This window comes from Rousettus aegyptiacus, unplaced genomic scaffold, assembly GCF_014176215.1.
Source record: "Rousettus aegyptiacus isolate mRouAeg1 unplaced genomic scaffold, mRouAeg1.p scaffold_m13_p_8, whole genome shotgun sequence".
Lineage (NCBI taxonomy): Eukaryota > Metazoa > Chordata > Mammalia > Chiroptera > Pteropodidae > Rousettus > Rousettus aegyptiacus.
The window spans coordinates 167656-182723 of NW_023416311.1; the positions used below are offsets into that span (position 1 = coordinate 167656).

The following is a 15068-nucleotide window of genomic DNA, read 5'->3' on the forward strand; positions in this document are numbered from 1 at the left end:
CCAGCCCCCACGGCGCGCGGTGCTTAAAGGGCTGCCAGGTGCGGCTGACACGGCCCTCCTTTGAGGGCTGGCTGCCCAGGCAACACCGGAGCCCACGTGCGGGCGTCCGGTCCGTGCCCAGCACGGCGCCAGGGCGTGACAGCTGAGGCCTCCTCTTCAGGGGGTGCCCGGTGGGAGGCAGGGGCATCAGCGACCTGCCCACCAGGGTGGTGACAGGAAACTGGAGGGGAAGGAGCCGTGCGGGAGTGAGCGCTCCGTCTGGAGAGGCATTCGAAGGAGTCCTAGGCGATGCTGCAGCCCAGTGCAGTGGGCAGCCTGAGAGCCGTTCGGTGGCCTGGGTGCGCCTGCGCCACGCGCCTCACGGGTTGGTGACCTGAGAGCGGTCAGGAGTCCTGGCTGTGGCCGCTTCGTGGCTGTGCAAAGTGGGCATCATTGAACTTCCTTGGTGCTGTTCCCCGTCGTGCCGTGGCGGGGACACACCTATGTGACAGACCTGTGGGAGGCAGGTGCAGGCGGGGCGGACAGGAGCCACACCTGTTATTAGTGGACGTCAGACCCAGCACCCTGAGCTGGGCCGGTGCTGGGGGTGGGAGTGGGGTGGGTAAGGCTGCACACACCTGACGGGGACAACCTGGCACCCAGGGACAGGGCTGCCGGGGCGGGAGGCCGGAGAGCAGAGGGCCGAGGGGCCAGTGCTGAGCGGCAGGGGGATCGATGGGTGAGGCTGGCCGCGGGGTCCGCGGGGGCGGCTGCCGTGCGGCTGGTCTGGGCTTGCAACCCATGCAGAGTCCCCGTTGGGGCTTGCTGCAGGGCCGGGGGCGGGGGTCTCGTCCACCCGTGGGCACTGGCGTTGCCGGGGTCCCAGCCGTCAGCACGAGTGATGCCCACCTGCCCCCTCCTGCTCTGGCAGGGGCCTCCTGGCCCCTGTGCTCTAGCGCTGTCAGTCAGCAGACCCTCCCGGGCCTGTCAGGCTGGCACTGCAGAAACGAGACGGGGGCGGGGGGGAGCAAGCGGGGTCCCTGCCATCGCCAGCGACCAGCCCGGGGCGGACTCGGGCGTGTGGCAGGCGGCTGCTACAGTGACCTCGCTGACCCCACGTGTTCACCGCGCACGAGGTGCCCCGCGAGTCTGCCACACCTCCTGGGGGAGGGCTTGGGTCCCTGGGCGGTTAGCTCACGTTCCGAGGTCACAGAGCCTCTATCATCGGTCAGTCTGCCTGCCACCAGCGCCCATGCTCTTCACCACTGCCACGCAGCCTCCTCGTGGCTCCCCATTCATTCATTCACTCACTCATTCAACACGTATCTATCGAGCACCTACTGCGTGCCGGGCCCCACGTGGGGTCTGGTCTGCGGCAGAGAGCAGGAGTCTACAGCGCCGTCCCCCGGGGAGCCCACAGCTGGTCAGGGAGGGGGAGGGAGAGAGGGTGGGGTACTAAAGGCAGAAGGTGCGTGGGGAGTGTCCCCTCCCACCCGGAGCCGCTCGTTTGCCTCCCAAGCACCTTCCAGACGCGCCCTGTGCAAACGTGCGCGTGTACGAATGTGCTCCCTCATCTCCCCTGCTTGTCCGGAGAGGCCGCAGTGTGCCTGCTGCTCTGCAGGACGGCGACGGTTTAGAGCAGTTGCAGCATCGGTTTGGGGACCTGGGCTGCAGGGCGTGGTGGGTCGTGGCTCGTTGTGAGGGGCCTTGAATGCCATCTCAAGGACCTTTTGAGTGTGGGTGCGTTCCGGTAATTTCTCTAATATTTCTCCAAATCGTGACATTTTCAAGGAAATGCAAACCCAGCCAGGGTTATCAGGAGCTGTCTGATTCACTTCCTTAAAAACACAGCACAGCCACACCCGCCCCTGTCCCCCACCAAAAATTAAGAAAAATGAAACCGGGAGCAACAGTAGCACCGGGAGTTCATGTCACATCGGAAGCTCGCCGTCTCCCTTGTTTTCGCCTCAATTTATTTTCTGGGAGACATTCATTCACTCACAGGACGGCCGCCTTCCCTTTGTCAGCAGCTAGCCCTTGGAACCAAATTGCAGACTAAAAATAATATATTTTTATTAAAAATCACTTTAAGTTGGTGCATATTTCTCAGACAGATTCACATATGGATAACCATCCAGGATTGCTTGCTATGGATAAGTGATGAATTATTTTAATCAGAAATGGATTTAACAGCACTGCAAAAATAAATCTGGGAGATTTTTCACAATCTGGTCTTCTTTCCCGATTCTTCATATTTATCTTTCGTATCCAGTGAAGATGAACAGTGACGGTCGGACATTCGATCTGACATCCCTAAAGCAGATGCACACCACCCCTAGTAGAGACCCGCATGCCCGCCGTGCTCTGGGGCGCGTCTCCAGGCTCCTCGTGCATAATTAGAGGACCAGTGTGTCCACAGAGACTGTGTCCTCCAGTGTGGCAGGTTCCTTGGTCAGCCGTCACCAGTACCCATGGACTGGACGCCCCCCGGGTGCACCTGGGGAGGCAGAAGCCACTGCGCCAGGAAGGGCTTTGCCAGGCCCTGCGCCTGCGAGTCCGCCTGAAGCGAGCGAGACCCCTGGCTGCACTGCGGACACACTTGTTTCCTGCTCCAGAGCGACGTCCTCTGCGGCGTTTGGAGACAGAGCGGCAGGGTCGAGGACGTGGGGAGGCAGATAACCGGGAGCGTCGGGGGACTTGAAATGGAAGCAACGGCGGCAGATTCAGGCCAACGGAGGCTGAGGTCGTGGCAGAGACGTGACGTTAAATGTCACCAAGTAGCTGAGAGTGTGACACGGACGTCTCCGTGGTTCTCACACGTCCGCGACGTGTCAACTTTCGCTCGTCCGTGTAGCTGACAGAATCTCAGGCTCTCGGCTCTCACCAGCAGTGACATTTAGCTATAACAACAATGCTTACTTTTCATCGTATTTGTCTTTATGGCTATTTATTGCCAGAGGCAAGTAATATCAGGTTTTCATGTACTGTAGTGATCTCGAGTGTCCTTTAAAACAATATTTTTTTGTGGTAATGAGTGAGTCAAATTAAAGATAACATTAAGTTAATCATAGAACAGGGGTTGGAAGAACGGCGAAAGCCGCGGAAGCAACACAGCCGGGCAGGCACCCCGCACGCACACTGGTTTCTGGGGTGAGGAGGACTTTGGGGGGTCACACGAGGAACCTTCGAGGGGCGTCTGTTCTGTTCCAAGGACCTCGGGGGCCTCGCGTAAGTTAGCTGAGCTCCAGCTTCAGCTGAGCGACAAATGAGGTCAGCGCCTCCCCTGCGCTAATGGGAAGGTGGGGGGGGGGGACAGGCCGCTGCGACCCCCACTGCAGGCCTCTCAGCTCGACGCCGCTTGTCATTAGCACCTTTGGCCACGTGGTGGCGCCGCGTCAGGGCTTCTCCTCACTCCAGGGGCTCGTCAGAAGGAAGGGTCTTCCCGGGGGTCTGGCTGCCTCGGGCGGCACGCAGCCGCCCCCGGACACCGACGTCGCCAGCGTGCGTCGACCAGGACGTGGCTCTGGGCGGTGGGGCTGGCACTGGCAGCTGGGATTAATATGCATCTCCCCTTCTGTTTATTTGGAGGATCTCATTAAGGCAGGTTTCCTTCAGGAAATTGATGCTTTAATATTCTGCGTTGTCAGCCGAGAGGCTGAATTTTATTTCTTGAGTAACATTTAATTAAACGCGGAGGCTTCTTTCCCTGACACATCAGTGAGCAGCCCTGGGCCCTTCCACTGCTCTTCGGAAAAACAGCAGAAGCCAAGGCAGGGGCCGAAGTCCAGCGGGACGTTCAAGTCCGTGGCCCGTGCCTCTGCTGGGAGCAGCGCCCAAGTTCCCGCCGCAGGTGTGGCCCGCGCCCTGAGCAAGGTGCGACCACCTCTCAGATGTCGCGTTTGAGAGGGGTCCCCATGGGGCCGCTCCTTAACCGGGAGCTGACAAACCAGGACCAGCGGGCCAGCCCTGCCTGCAGCCCAGTTTTGTACGGAAAGCGTTATCGGAACCCAGCCCTGCCCACCCGCCGACGCGTAGTCTGAGGCTGCTTCCATGAGGGGACAGCAGAGTCTGAGACCTGCGGCAGGGCAGCAAGGAAGGACCAGGGCAATAAGTGTTTATCGAGCACCTACTCTGACACAGTTCTGGTGTGAAAATGAAATGCTAGCCAAGATGGGAGGCCCCAGCTTCATCAGCTGAAGGAAAGAGAGGGATAGTATCCAAGTTCCCACGTGAATATACAGGCAGTAGAGTTCCTGATAGAGACTCAGATCCTGGAGAAAGTACACCAGCGTGAGAAAGTACGGCACGTGTGTGTGTGGCAGTGCTTGACCGGGTGGTCAGGGAGGGCTTCTCTGAGGAGGTGACACATGAGCCGGATCGTGAATGATGGCTAGGAGTCAGATAAAGACCTGCAGGGAGAACATCTCAGTTCGAGGTCAGCTAAGAGATGGCTGGTGGGAATGGGGGCAGGAGGAGGGAGCGAGGGAGCCTGGTGGGAAGTGAGGTCAGGAGGTGGGGGTCCATGCTGGGGCACGTCAGCCGGGCGGTGGCGCTTACACTGTATTGTAAATGCGATGGCACGCCCGGGAATACTACCTGATTTACTTTGAAAAATTCACTCAGTTTCTGTGATGTAATAAGGTCAGTGTTTTTATTATAACATCCTTCGATTTACTTTTTTGGGGGGTTGATTAAAAAAGCTTTTTGTCTTTAAGATAAACAAGCCCAGAGTTGTCAGCAAGGTGTGGGTGCAGCCCAGGGTCAGCCTGCTACACAGGTGGCATCCGAACCCGGCCCCGTCAGACACTAGGCCTTGGGGGAGGATGGGGGCGGGCCTCTGGTCCTGGACATGTCACGTAACCACAAGTCCATGTGGGCCAAGCCTGTTGGCCCCCATTCCCGGGCAGGGCACCTCTGAGCAAGTCAGACGTCTCCGAGCCTCAGGGGTGGGGGGGCAATGGCCGCGCCTGGAAGAGGGTGAAATGCGACGGTGCATGCCAGCAGTCTAGGGGGGCTGAGTTTAGGGAACATCCACTTTGTCCTCCCTCCACCCCCTGCCAACTGGAGGGAGCACAGGGAAGGGGAGGGTGCGGGGTGCTAACTGATACTGCCACCCACAATGTCCCTCGATGCTTGTCAGGGAAGCAGCCCCTCCTGGCCCGAGTGGCGAACGAGTCGTGGGGGCTGGGGGTTAAGACAGGGGAGAGAGAAACATGCTGAGAAGACCAGACTCGGGCAGGGCCACCCAGGCCAGTCTCCGGTCTCCCCACCAAGCTTCGGTTGGGGTCTGTGACGGCAGGAGGAAGCCACCACCAAGGCTCCGGGTCTCCCTAGTTGGCGCACGCATGAGATGCAGAGCCGTCACCCTCCAGGGCAGTGTCTCCCGCCTGGCCACACGCGCCCGGGAGAAACACTGGGGTCAGATGTGCCTGATGGCGCTGCAGGCCCGGGCTCACCCGTGGCAGGCGACTCAGTCCCCGGCCGGTCTCCATGGTGAGGCAGGGCTGCAGCACGTGCTCAGAGGTCCCGCCCGCCTTTCTGCTCCGCACTCCGAGGCAGTGACACAGGTCAGCATGGCCCGCGGGTGAACGGGGCTCAGGCCTGCTCAGACCGTCTTCGAGGGGGCACTCGCTGTGTGGCTGCGAGAAGTGCAGCGGCCATCAGAGCCTTCAGAGCTGCCTCACGTTTCGATGGGGGCTCGTGGTCGTCTGGGGCGGCCACCAGTCCTGGGCCAGGTGAGGGGCCTGGGGCCTGGCCATTTCCTCCCACAGTGGGACTGCTGTGACCACAGCGACTGGTACCTGTGAGGCCTCCGCCAGCAGGCGGCTCGCACCCAAGTCTGCGTCAGTATCTGCATCTGCGGGCTCCACGGCTTTGCTGTGCCCCTAAACTGAGCCGTCACCCCGTCTGTGTGTACAGGGAGCACCCAGTGAGGTTAACCGGGGTCACCGTCATGGTCTCTCCTCTGGGAAGCAGCGTGAGGTCTTCATAACGGTTCATGACATGTTTTAGTATAACAATCATTTATTGCATTTCAAGAGCCTGGAGACGCTGGTCTTGCACACTTTGCTGAGTCACTTCTCCATGGCACCTGTGCAGGGGTGCATCCTCTGTCCGGGGCGGGGTCCCTGGTAAGGACCACCCAGACAGAGCCCCGCTGAGGCCACAGCCTAGAGAGAGCAATGAGGGTGGCAGCTGGGCCGAGCGTGCTCAGGTTGATCTATGAGGCTGTCCCCAAGAAGGATGGCTTCGATCCCGGCCTGGAAGGGTGGCCTGAGCCGCGTGCCCATCCATCTCCTGGGCTGTCAGACAATTCACAGGCGCCTGCCTGGCCAGGAGACAGTTTATAAGCTGCGTCTCTGCCTTGTTGCTCTGGCATCTTGGGTTGTGTTGTACCTGTGGGGAGCCTGCTGTGCATCTGTCTGTATCTGCAGGGGTGAGGGCAGGCAGTGGGGAGGGAGAGGGGCTCCTGGAGAAAACGGGGTATCACAGAAAGAGCACCATGTCTTGAGATTCTGGTCCTGTTGGGTGACAAGGACCTGACCCTAGGGGCACATGCAGGAAGCAAGAGCAGAGTAGGTGCACAGTTCTGAGTTTGAGAGGATCAAGGTTGAGTCTGAGAACCTAACGAAGCCCGTGCCCAGCAGACATGCAGACACAGCCGAACTCCATCCTGCCCCGGGCCTCGTCCAGCTGCCTGGCTGCCTGGAGGCTCCCTGCCCACCCCTGGACTGGCTCCTTCTAGTCCTATCTAAGGTGCCAGCCCACCTGTCACCTCAATAAGGCTACCCTTATTTCTGTTTCTTCTCTGGCTGAGCAAGTTGCCTTTTCCTTGAAAGCACTTGTCACAATTTGTAACAGTACACCCCCTGGCTGTTTTTTCCTGTCTGTTCCCTGCTGACTGGCATGCTCTGCCTGAGCAGGAGCTGTGTCTGTCCCCTCCAGAAATGCAGCCCCTGGGTCTGGAGCATGGGGCCTGGCAGAGAGGTAGAGGGTGGGCGATCAAATGGCAGCCTTGCGTAATGCACTGCTGCCCTGGGGCGACAGCATAGCTGTGTCCAGCCTCAGTGCAGCCCTGCCTTTGGTGGACCCTGCTGCTCCCTGGCCTGTGGTTCTGTCCCCCAGCTTCTCTGGGAGCCTCCCCTTCTTGTGCCCTCTGTGTCCAGCTTCGCCTGGCACAGCCCCAGGCACAGAGACACCTTCTAAAGGACTTGACCCCGGCAACCCGTTCCCACCATGGATGAAACTGTCAGCAGTACCAAGATGAACTGTCCCTGAGCCTGGGGGTTGGGGGATTCGAGTCAGGTTTAATTTGATGTTAGACATGTGACATACGTGATATTTGGTGTACCGCTGACCTGCTGGAGGGAGACCACTCACAGGGTGCCCAGGAGAGCACCCACCTCGTCAGGTCCTGCATAGGCACCTGTCTGTCACCTACCAAGTCCAATGCCTCTGTGCCACAAACCTGAAGCCACCTTGTTCTAATTCAAAAAAGCCGTCTGCCAACCTTGGGTGGGGGATAGCTGGAGGACAGGCAAAGGCAGAAGGGGGTGCACGAGGGGGCTGTGTGGCAGCCCAGAAGCGACACTAGGTGGCTTGGACCTGGGCGGTGCCAGTGGGAGAAGGGACGGGGACTGTGGCTAGGTAGGTCGTAGCCTCCGAAATATTCAGATGTGGAGAACAGAGTGAGACACCCCGTTTTTATGGTCTCTAGTCCTCCAGCTTCAATGCGCTTCACATTTTAGCTTTTTCTTATTTTAGTTCTTTTGACCAAGCAGATGTGCAGACTGTCATCAGAGCTGCTGAGGCCCCGAGGGGGGACACACCATCCAGCCACTGGTTTGTTCGTTTGTTCCTTTAACAGGTACTTATTGGGCACCTGCTCTCTGCGGCTTCTGTGTTAGGAGCTGAGGACACAACAATGAGCAAGTCACACAGAACACCCGGTCTCGTGGAGCTGATGCTCCAGTGGGGAAGACATAAGACACAAGAACGTTATGTGATGTGGTGAAAAGTGTTGGGAGCCTTAGGAAATAGTGGGTGAAGAGATTCAGGATTGTGGCGGAGAAGGGGCCTCAGTGGGGTGGTTACAGTGAGTTCCACTGAAATGATGCTTATGTGACAACTTGCAGAAGGTGACAATAACTACAGAGTCATTGGGGTAGTTGTTCTAATTCAGAGCCTTCTGGCCAGTGTGCACGTCCCGTGGCAGGAGCATGTCAGGCACTTTGAGTCTCTACGCGCACCCGTCAGTGGGGTGCAGACCATCCCCTGCTCACCACCCCAGTCGGAAAAACAAAGAAGCTTCATATCAACAATGTTCATTTTGTTAGAGGCTCAATTTTGTGAAACTTTTTCTTTTTTTTTAATATTAAGAGGCAGGCTGCAAAAAGTCACACTAATTTCAAAGTGAAAACATGATTGCAAGAAATTTCATGCTCATGTTTGCAGCAGACCTCAGTTCCCAATCCTAAATGCTCGTCTCAGGGCGTGGGATAGTTCTGCTATCATTTTGGACATCTGGGTGGGAAAAGGCTGAAACACTGGGTTGATGCCGCTCCCCACTGCCTGGGAGTGCACCGTCTCTTCAGCTGTGTGGCGTGTAGAGAGCACAGGGCGGGGAACGGTCTTCCCCATCTTCTCCCTTCTGCCAGCTACCCCTGCCTGGGGCCTGGGCTCAAGTTCATGCAGGCATCAGGAGATCAGAGAGTGAGCATGGCAGGAGGGGAGCGAGGCACAGGATGGGACCGTGGAGTGGCCTAGAGGGGTGGCTCTCTCTTCTGTGAAGACTTTGGCGGCCACTTTTCCAGCTCTCGATTTAAGGAAAATCAGACACCTGAATTTTCATGTGTTAAACATTTTTAAATATAGACAACCAGATAAAAATGTCTGTAGGCAAAGTGTAGGGAAATGAGACCTGCAGATACATCTAGAGACCAAGAGAAATGGAAACAACCCTGTAAGTGTCCCCAGGGAGTAGGTGACCTAAGCTTCCACCACTTTTTATATTACATCATGTTCTTGTGTTTTATGTCTTCTGCTGATTTCCCCACTGGAGCGTCAGCTCCACAAGAGCGAGTGTTCTGTGTGACTTGCTCACTGTTGTGTCCTCCGCTCCTAACACAGAAGCTGCGGACAGTAGGTGCCCAATAAGTACCTGTTAAAGAAAGGAACGAACAAACCAATAGCTGGGTGGTGTGTCCTCCCTTGGTGGCTTCAGTAGATCTGATGACAGTGCTGCACATCTGCTCTTTCGACTCCTTGGGCTACAGCCACTGGAGCAGGTAAGACACCTTTGCATGGCTAGTCACCTTCAAGAGTGAGTGAGCGAGTTCATCCTGGACAGACTCAATGGAGGGAAGGGGGAGCGGGGAGCATGGAGCGTCCAGTTTCACTTGAGGTCTGAGCCTGAGGGGCGCATGTGCGAGTTATGTTCACACCGGTCTGTGCATATAGGCGTGAAACCTGTTTAATCTGAAAAGGGCTTAGTGAAGTAAAACATTTAGGGGTTCCAGATTCCGGTGTGGCTGGATCCAGGTGTCCAAATGTATCCTCAGGAATCTGCCTCTGTTCTGTGGCTCTGCTTTCCTCTCCTGAGGCCAGCACCAGGAGGCTCCACTGAACCAAGGTGGCTGTCTGCACCGGCTGACTTACATCCAACTGACTCTGCAACCGCTGCAGAGAGGGGCTGACTGGGCTCTGATGGAGCTGGCTGGAGCTGCATGCCCATACTCAGAGGCTGGCAGTGGGTCAACCTCTGCAGAACTACAAGGATAGAGTGGGGCAGGGGCCCCAGAGGAAAATCAGGATGGAGTTTCCGAAGATGTGCAGGGATGGGTGGTGGGCAGGCTCAAACTTTGGGTGAAAATCCTCAGCTTGCCAGCCAGCACCCAACACTCACTCTTCTGCCCCTTCCGGTCTCCTCCGGCCGTCCATCCTACGGCCTTTGGCAAGGAAGCACCGCTGCTCCCCTCTCCGGAGGGCGACGGGTTGTCTGGCAGAGCCCTTGGAGCTTTGACACTCACACATCATCCCAGGGTGTGCTTACCGCGAAGACGCGGGCGTGGCACGTGTACGGTTGGGGCCAGAGACGTGGCGGCCTGATATGCTCGATGCGAGGTTTTCACTCATACGGCAGCCCTGCCGGGCCCTTCGGATCGGCGGGGCCGCGTCCCGCTGGGAGACCTTTGCAGGCCCAGGCAGGTCCCTCCCGCTTGCCACGCCCTCGCCTCGCGGCGGCCAGCGAGGGCACGCAGACGCCGCGCGGGGGCTCATGGGCCAGCCCGGAAGTGGCTCGTGGCGCGTCCGCTCCCACGCCATTGGCTCTAACTCGTCACGTGGCCACGCCTACTGCAAGGGACTCTGGGAACTGGGGCTGGCCTGGTGCGCGTGAGGGAGGAAGAGCGGTCTTCGCGGCGGACAGCTCGGGGGCTCTGACAGGGGCGGCGCGCAGTCCGCTCCCGGAAACAGCGGGGCCAGGGTTCCAGCCTGCCACACGGAAGGAGCTCGGCGGCCTGGGCCCTCCGCCGGCCCTGCTCCGGGGCCCAGCTTCCTGACCCGTCAGTGCGGGCCTCGGAGGTGGAAGCGGCCTCAGCAGCGGAAGGAGCTCGAGGCTGGAAGGTGGGAGAACCGCACTCTCGTCCCTGCCTTAATTGTCTGAGTCGTGACCTCCCTCTGTAGAGTAGGGCGAGGACATTTTATTCCTGGAAGCGTCTGAGCTCTGCCCAGTCCAGTCTCTAGAGGTGGGTGAGGGGCGGGGAGAACTCCCAGTGGGGAGGGAAGGGGCTGACGGAGAGAAGGAGACGAGGATGGAGCCCTGTGTGCGTGATTCAGCCAGTTACTTTATGCGCACAGGTGCTTTTAATTCTCAGAACAACACCGTGAGACGTCACTGCTACAAACTCCCTTTTACAGATGAGGACATTGAGTCTAGAGTGGCGATGTCACTTCACTTCCAAGGTCACATAAGTAGCATATGTCGGAGCTGGAATTAGAACCCAGATATTTATGACTCCAAACCCTGCGCTCTAAGCTTGTGAAATGCGGCCATGGAGCTTCCTAGTAAATCCACTTTCTTTGCCAGGCCTTTGATTCATGATCCCCTCTCTGCTCATAAACACATCGGCCCAGAGAGGTGGAGGGTCCTCCTGCTGTTGATTTAATATTTTGGAAGAAATAGGTTTATGACCAAAATATATTTCTCCGTGTTAAACATTACAACTTCTTTGCGCTTCCCATTTGGCTGAACATTGCTTTATGTTTGGTGTGGCATGTCTGCAGTGGGTTGGGCTGGGGTCTTAGAGCTCTCTGGCCAGATTCACCCTAGGTCTGGTTGGCTCTGTATCTGGATTAATTAAGGGGTTGCATCTTGAAGCTTGTAACAGAAAACAATCACATGGACTGAACAGAGATGTTTCTTTTCTCAAGTAATGAGAACTCTGGAGGATGACTGCAAGTTCAGCAGCTTTGTGATCTCATTGGTGCCCCAAGGCGCTCTCCACCTTTCCTAGGGTATGGAATTTGGCAGTTTGCTTCTTACCTCATGGCCCCAATATGGCTGCTACACCTCTTGGCATAGCACCCAGATTCCAGGCAGGATGAAGGGCAAAGCATGAAGGGAACATGCAAAAATTGAAACCAGTCAAATCTGTTTGCTTTTCAAGCACCCAGAAACCTCACCAGTGTCACCTTCTGTTATTTTTGTTCATGACTGAATTGCATCGTCACCCTTATCTGCAAGGAAGATTGGGAAGTGAATATTTTTAAACACACTTTTTGCCAACCAGAACATATTTGGAGTTTTATTAGTAATAAAGAGAATTGGTACTGGAGTAGGCAACTGCTGGTATCTGTGATAATCTTCTAAGTGTCTTGTGAAGGTGTCCATTCCCCTTTATCTGCACTGACACCGCGGGCCATAATTATTTCTCTCTTGGACTCTGAAATAGCTTCCTATTTGTATTTCCACATTCCCTCTTGACACCCCCGCCCCCATAATCGATTTTCTACACTGTGGCCAGAGAGATTTTTCTAAAACATAAATCTGACCGTGTCACTCCCCTGCAGGATAATGTATTGAGTTAGTGTATGTGTTTTATTTTTTGCTGCTGTTAAAGGAAAAATGAGAACTATCTGCCTACTTTCACCAAGTCTCAGCAACCCAAAACTTCCTGTGCCCCAAGAAAGATTTAGGAGATGCAGGGGTGCTTGGCGCGTGGAGATGGAGGGGCCAAGGTTGGGAGAGCATTCCCAAAGATTACGGTTGAGGACAGGTGTGGACTTTGCTACACCAGAACCTTGAGCCCTGACTCCTTGCTGTGCCCTTTGGAAGTGGCTGACTTAGGAGGAGAATGGCCACTGGGCACATTTAGGGCAGCAGCCTTGGCAAAGACCCTATGCCAAAGGTTAGGGAGGCAGCTTCAAGGAGCCATAAAAAATTGCAAAGTATCGTATATTAGGCAAAGCCAGTTTTGTGGGTATGTGATCTGTGCATTCACTAAATTGGGCCCTGTGCTTGGTTACTGCTTTTCTGTCACCATCCTAAAATTCTCAATCTTTAAATGAAGGACCTCATATTTTTACAAATTAAGTAGCTGGTCCTGATGCCAGTGACAGGTGTGACCCAGGAACCAGGGCTGCGTAAGCTTCCTGGGACCTTTGTACCATCCTTCAGGAGTTGGACAAGAAGCCCACTAATATCTGAGACTGCTTCCTTCCAGGCGAGGACCCATTCGGATTTCATTTGATTGTTGGGACAAGGAGGAAATGAGGTGATATTTCTGGTGCCTGCGATGGAGGGACTGCAAGCCTGTTGTGCCTTCAGAGGGTTCTTACACTCGGACACACTCCACTCACTCTGCATCTCCACAAACGAGTCTATGCAAAGTCACAGACAAAGAGCTCTGCAGGCATCTGGTGACTGAGAAGGGACACTTTGTAGGAGAGTGTGATCCTCCCAGAGGAAGGAAGACCGAGAGATGAAGGGGGAGAATTATGACCTGGGGACAAAATTACACCCCTTTCCCCACAGAAAGTCCAGTAGGAAAAAGCAAATGTCCTTAGCCAAATTCCAAGGAAAAGGTGCCTCCCATCCCATTCTCTCTGATCGGGTCATGTGCACACATTGAAACCAGCCACTGTGGCTAGGGGACTAAGAAGCACTGACTGGCTTCTTAAAGCCACGGACGCTCTGGGTGTATGAACCAATTGATCGTTGTCTTGCACTTGCTGGTTTGTGTCGGGTCTTCTCTGTGTTGGCTTTTCTATTTGTAGGGTTGCTTCACCCAGGATTCAGGTCTCAGGAGTCCTTCTTTGCATTGAACCCCCATAAAGATGGCACTGTCTTCCAAAGACCCACTGGTTCTGGATAAGATTGACCCAGCAAAGAGGTCATGGCCAGGACCAGCTTTTATCCCCCAAGAACCCTGGAGAAGGGGGCAGAATGCCTCTCAGCTCTGAACTGGCTTGTTTAAAAAAAACATTGGTTCCCTCACTTTAGCATTCAGTAAGAAGTAGTTTAAAAGATTTAAAACATTAAGTAGATTATTTTCAAAAAGGACAGCAAAGTTTCAAAACTGCTTCTGTCAGTAAATTTAAAGTATAATAAATAATTTAGGACCCAATTTTCCCTCCACAATGAAGAATTAAGGAGCTTCAGTGTCTCAGGTATTCTCTTTAAAAAAAGTTGCAAAACAAACAAAAACAACAACAAAAAAACCCCCTGCAAATCTGTCCTTTCCTGGCCTCAGAATCTGGCAGGAAGTTATCCCATAAGACTCAGAGTTGGGCTGATTATCATGTTTTGGCAGCTGAAATTCTTTCTAGTAAGAAACATTTCTTTTTCACTGGTGGTGGTTTCAGGGATGTTCAAATTTTTCCTCTGTGAGCGAAACGGATGAGATATTTATGGCCATTTTGCAGATGCAAAAGCTGAGACTCAGTAAGGTAATGTGATTTTACCAGGCATGGAGTATAATCTGAATGAATTCACTGCTAAGACTCAGATTTCTTTTCTTTGAAGGAGAAGGATCCAGCCTCATTGTGAAGGACCCAACTGTCAGGCAGTGATTCTGGCTGTGATCTGCCCCTGTTACATTTTGGAGCCCCCGGCTTCTGCAGGACACCAGCACATGACCAGTCACACCCTCTGTGATCCATAAAGCAGCCTGGAGTAATGCAGACCCATCTCACAGGTAAGAAAAACCGAGGCTTGAGGATGTGAGCTACTCCCCAAGTTGCACTGACACTGCAGGCGGTGGAAGCAGTGGACAGGGGCCTCGAGGTGATAGTGATGATCAGCACCTCTCTGCAAGGCAAGGGGAGAGGAAACAGGGAGACAGTGTTGGCAGCCCATGCTTGTGGGTGATGCCAGTCCTCGTGTCCCTTGTCATCGATGATGTCCCACCTTTGCACCTGATGTGTGTCCCCGTGGATGCTGCGTCACATCTTCTAGTGTTTCTGTTGCATAGATCTATTATCTGAAGGTTTGGGGTATATAATCTCTTTATTTTTTACTTTTATTGGTATTTCTTTCCCAGTTTTATTGATGTATAACTGACATATAACATTGTGTTTGTCCAAGGTGATTTATAGATGTATATATTTCAAAACCATCACCAGTCAGTTTAGGTGACATCTGTCTTCTCACATCGTTACAGATTTTTTTATGATGAGAACTTTTGAGATCTATTCCCTTAGTAGCCCTGAGAAAAAGATGTGAGTTTATTTGGGAAGTGACTCTAGGAAGCAGTGACTGGAAAGTGGGCTGGATGAGGATGTCAGAAAAGGTGTAGCATCAAGGAGATAATGAGAGCAACCTGGGCTGGATCCCAGCAGAGAGCTCTGGAGGACAGGGTGGGTGGAATGGCTGGGTCATCCAGCAGGAGGACAAGGGGCCCGGAGCAGCTGTTTCCTACGCTGCTGCCCCAGGATGAAGGGGGAGGCGTGTGGTGCAGCCATGTGCACGGAGTGCCCCCAGTCTGCTGTGGATCTATTGCTTTACTTCTGAATGCCAGTTATCAGCAGGTGCTCTTGCCCCGGTTTGCAATCATGGTACCTCACCCAGCACCCTTTCCTTGACTCTGATA

General features: G+C 54.8%; 1 long non-coding RNA gene across 2 annotated transcripts in view; it reads left to right on the plus strand.

Annotated features, from left to right (window-relative positions):
- LOC107508843 overlaps window positions 1–15068 on the plus strand; it is a 143271-nt gene that overhangs the window by 80523 nt on the left and 47680 nt on the right. Inside the window, exons 1-2 of one of the 2 annotated variants that reach the window (XR_001596391.2) lie at window positions 10391–10602; window positions 14003–14174. This is a non-coding gene — a long non-coding RNA (uncharacterized LOC107508843). Of the gene's footprint in view, window positions 1–10390; window positions 10603–14002; window positions 14175–15068 lie in introns of those variants that run through there. The other variant, XR_004952572.1, reaches the window with a different exon arrangement.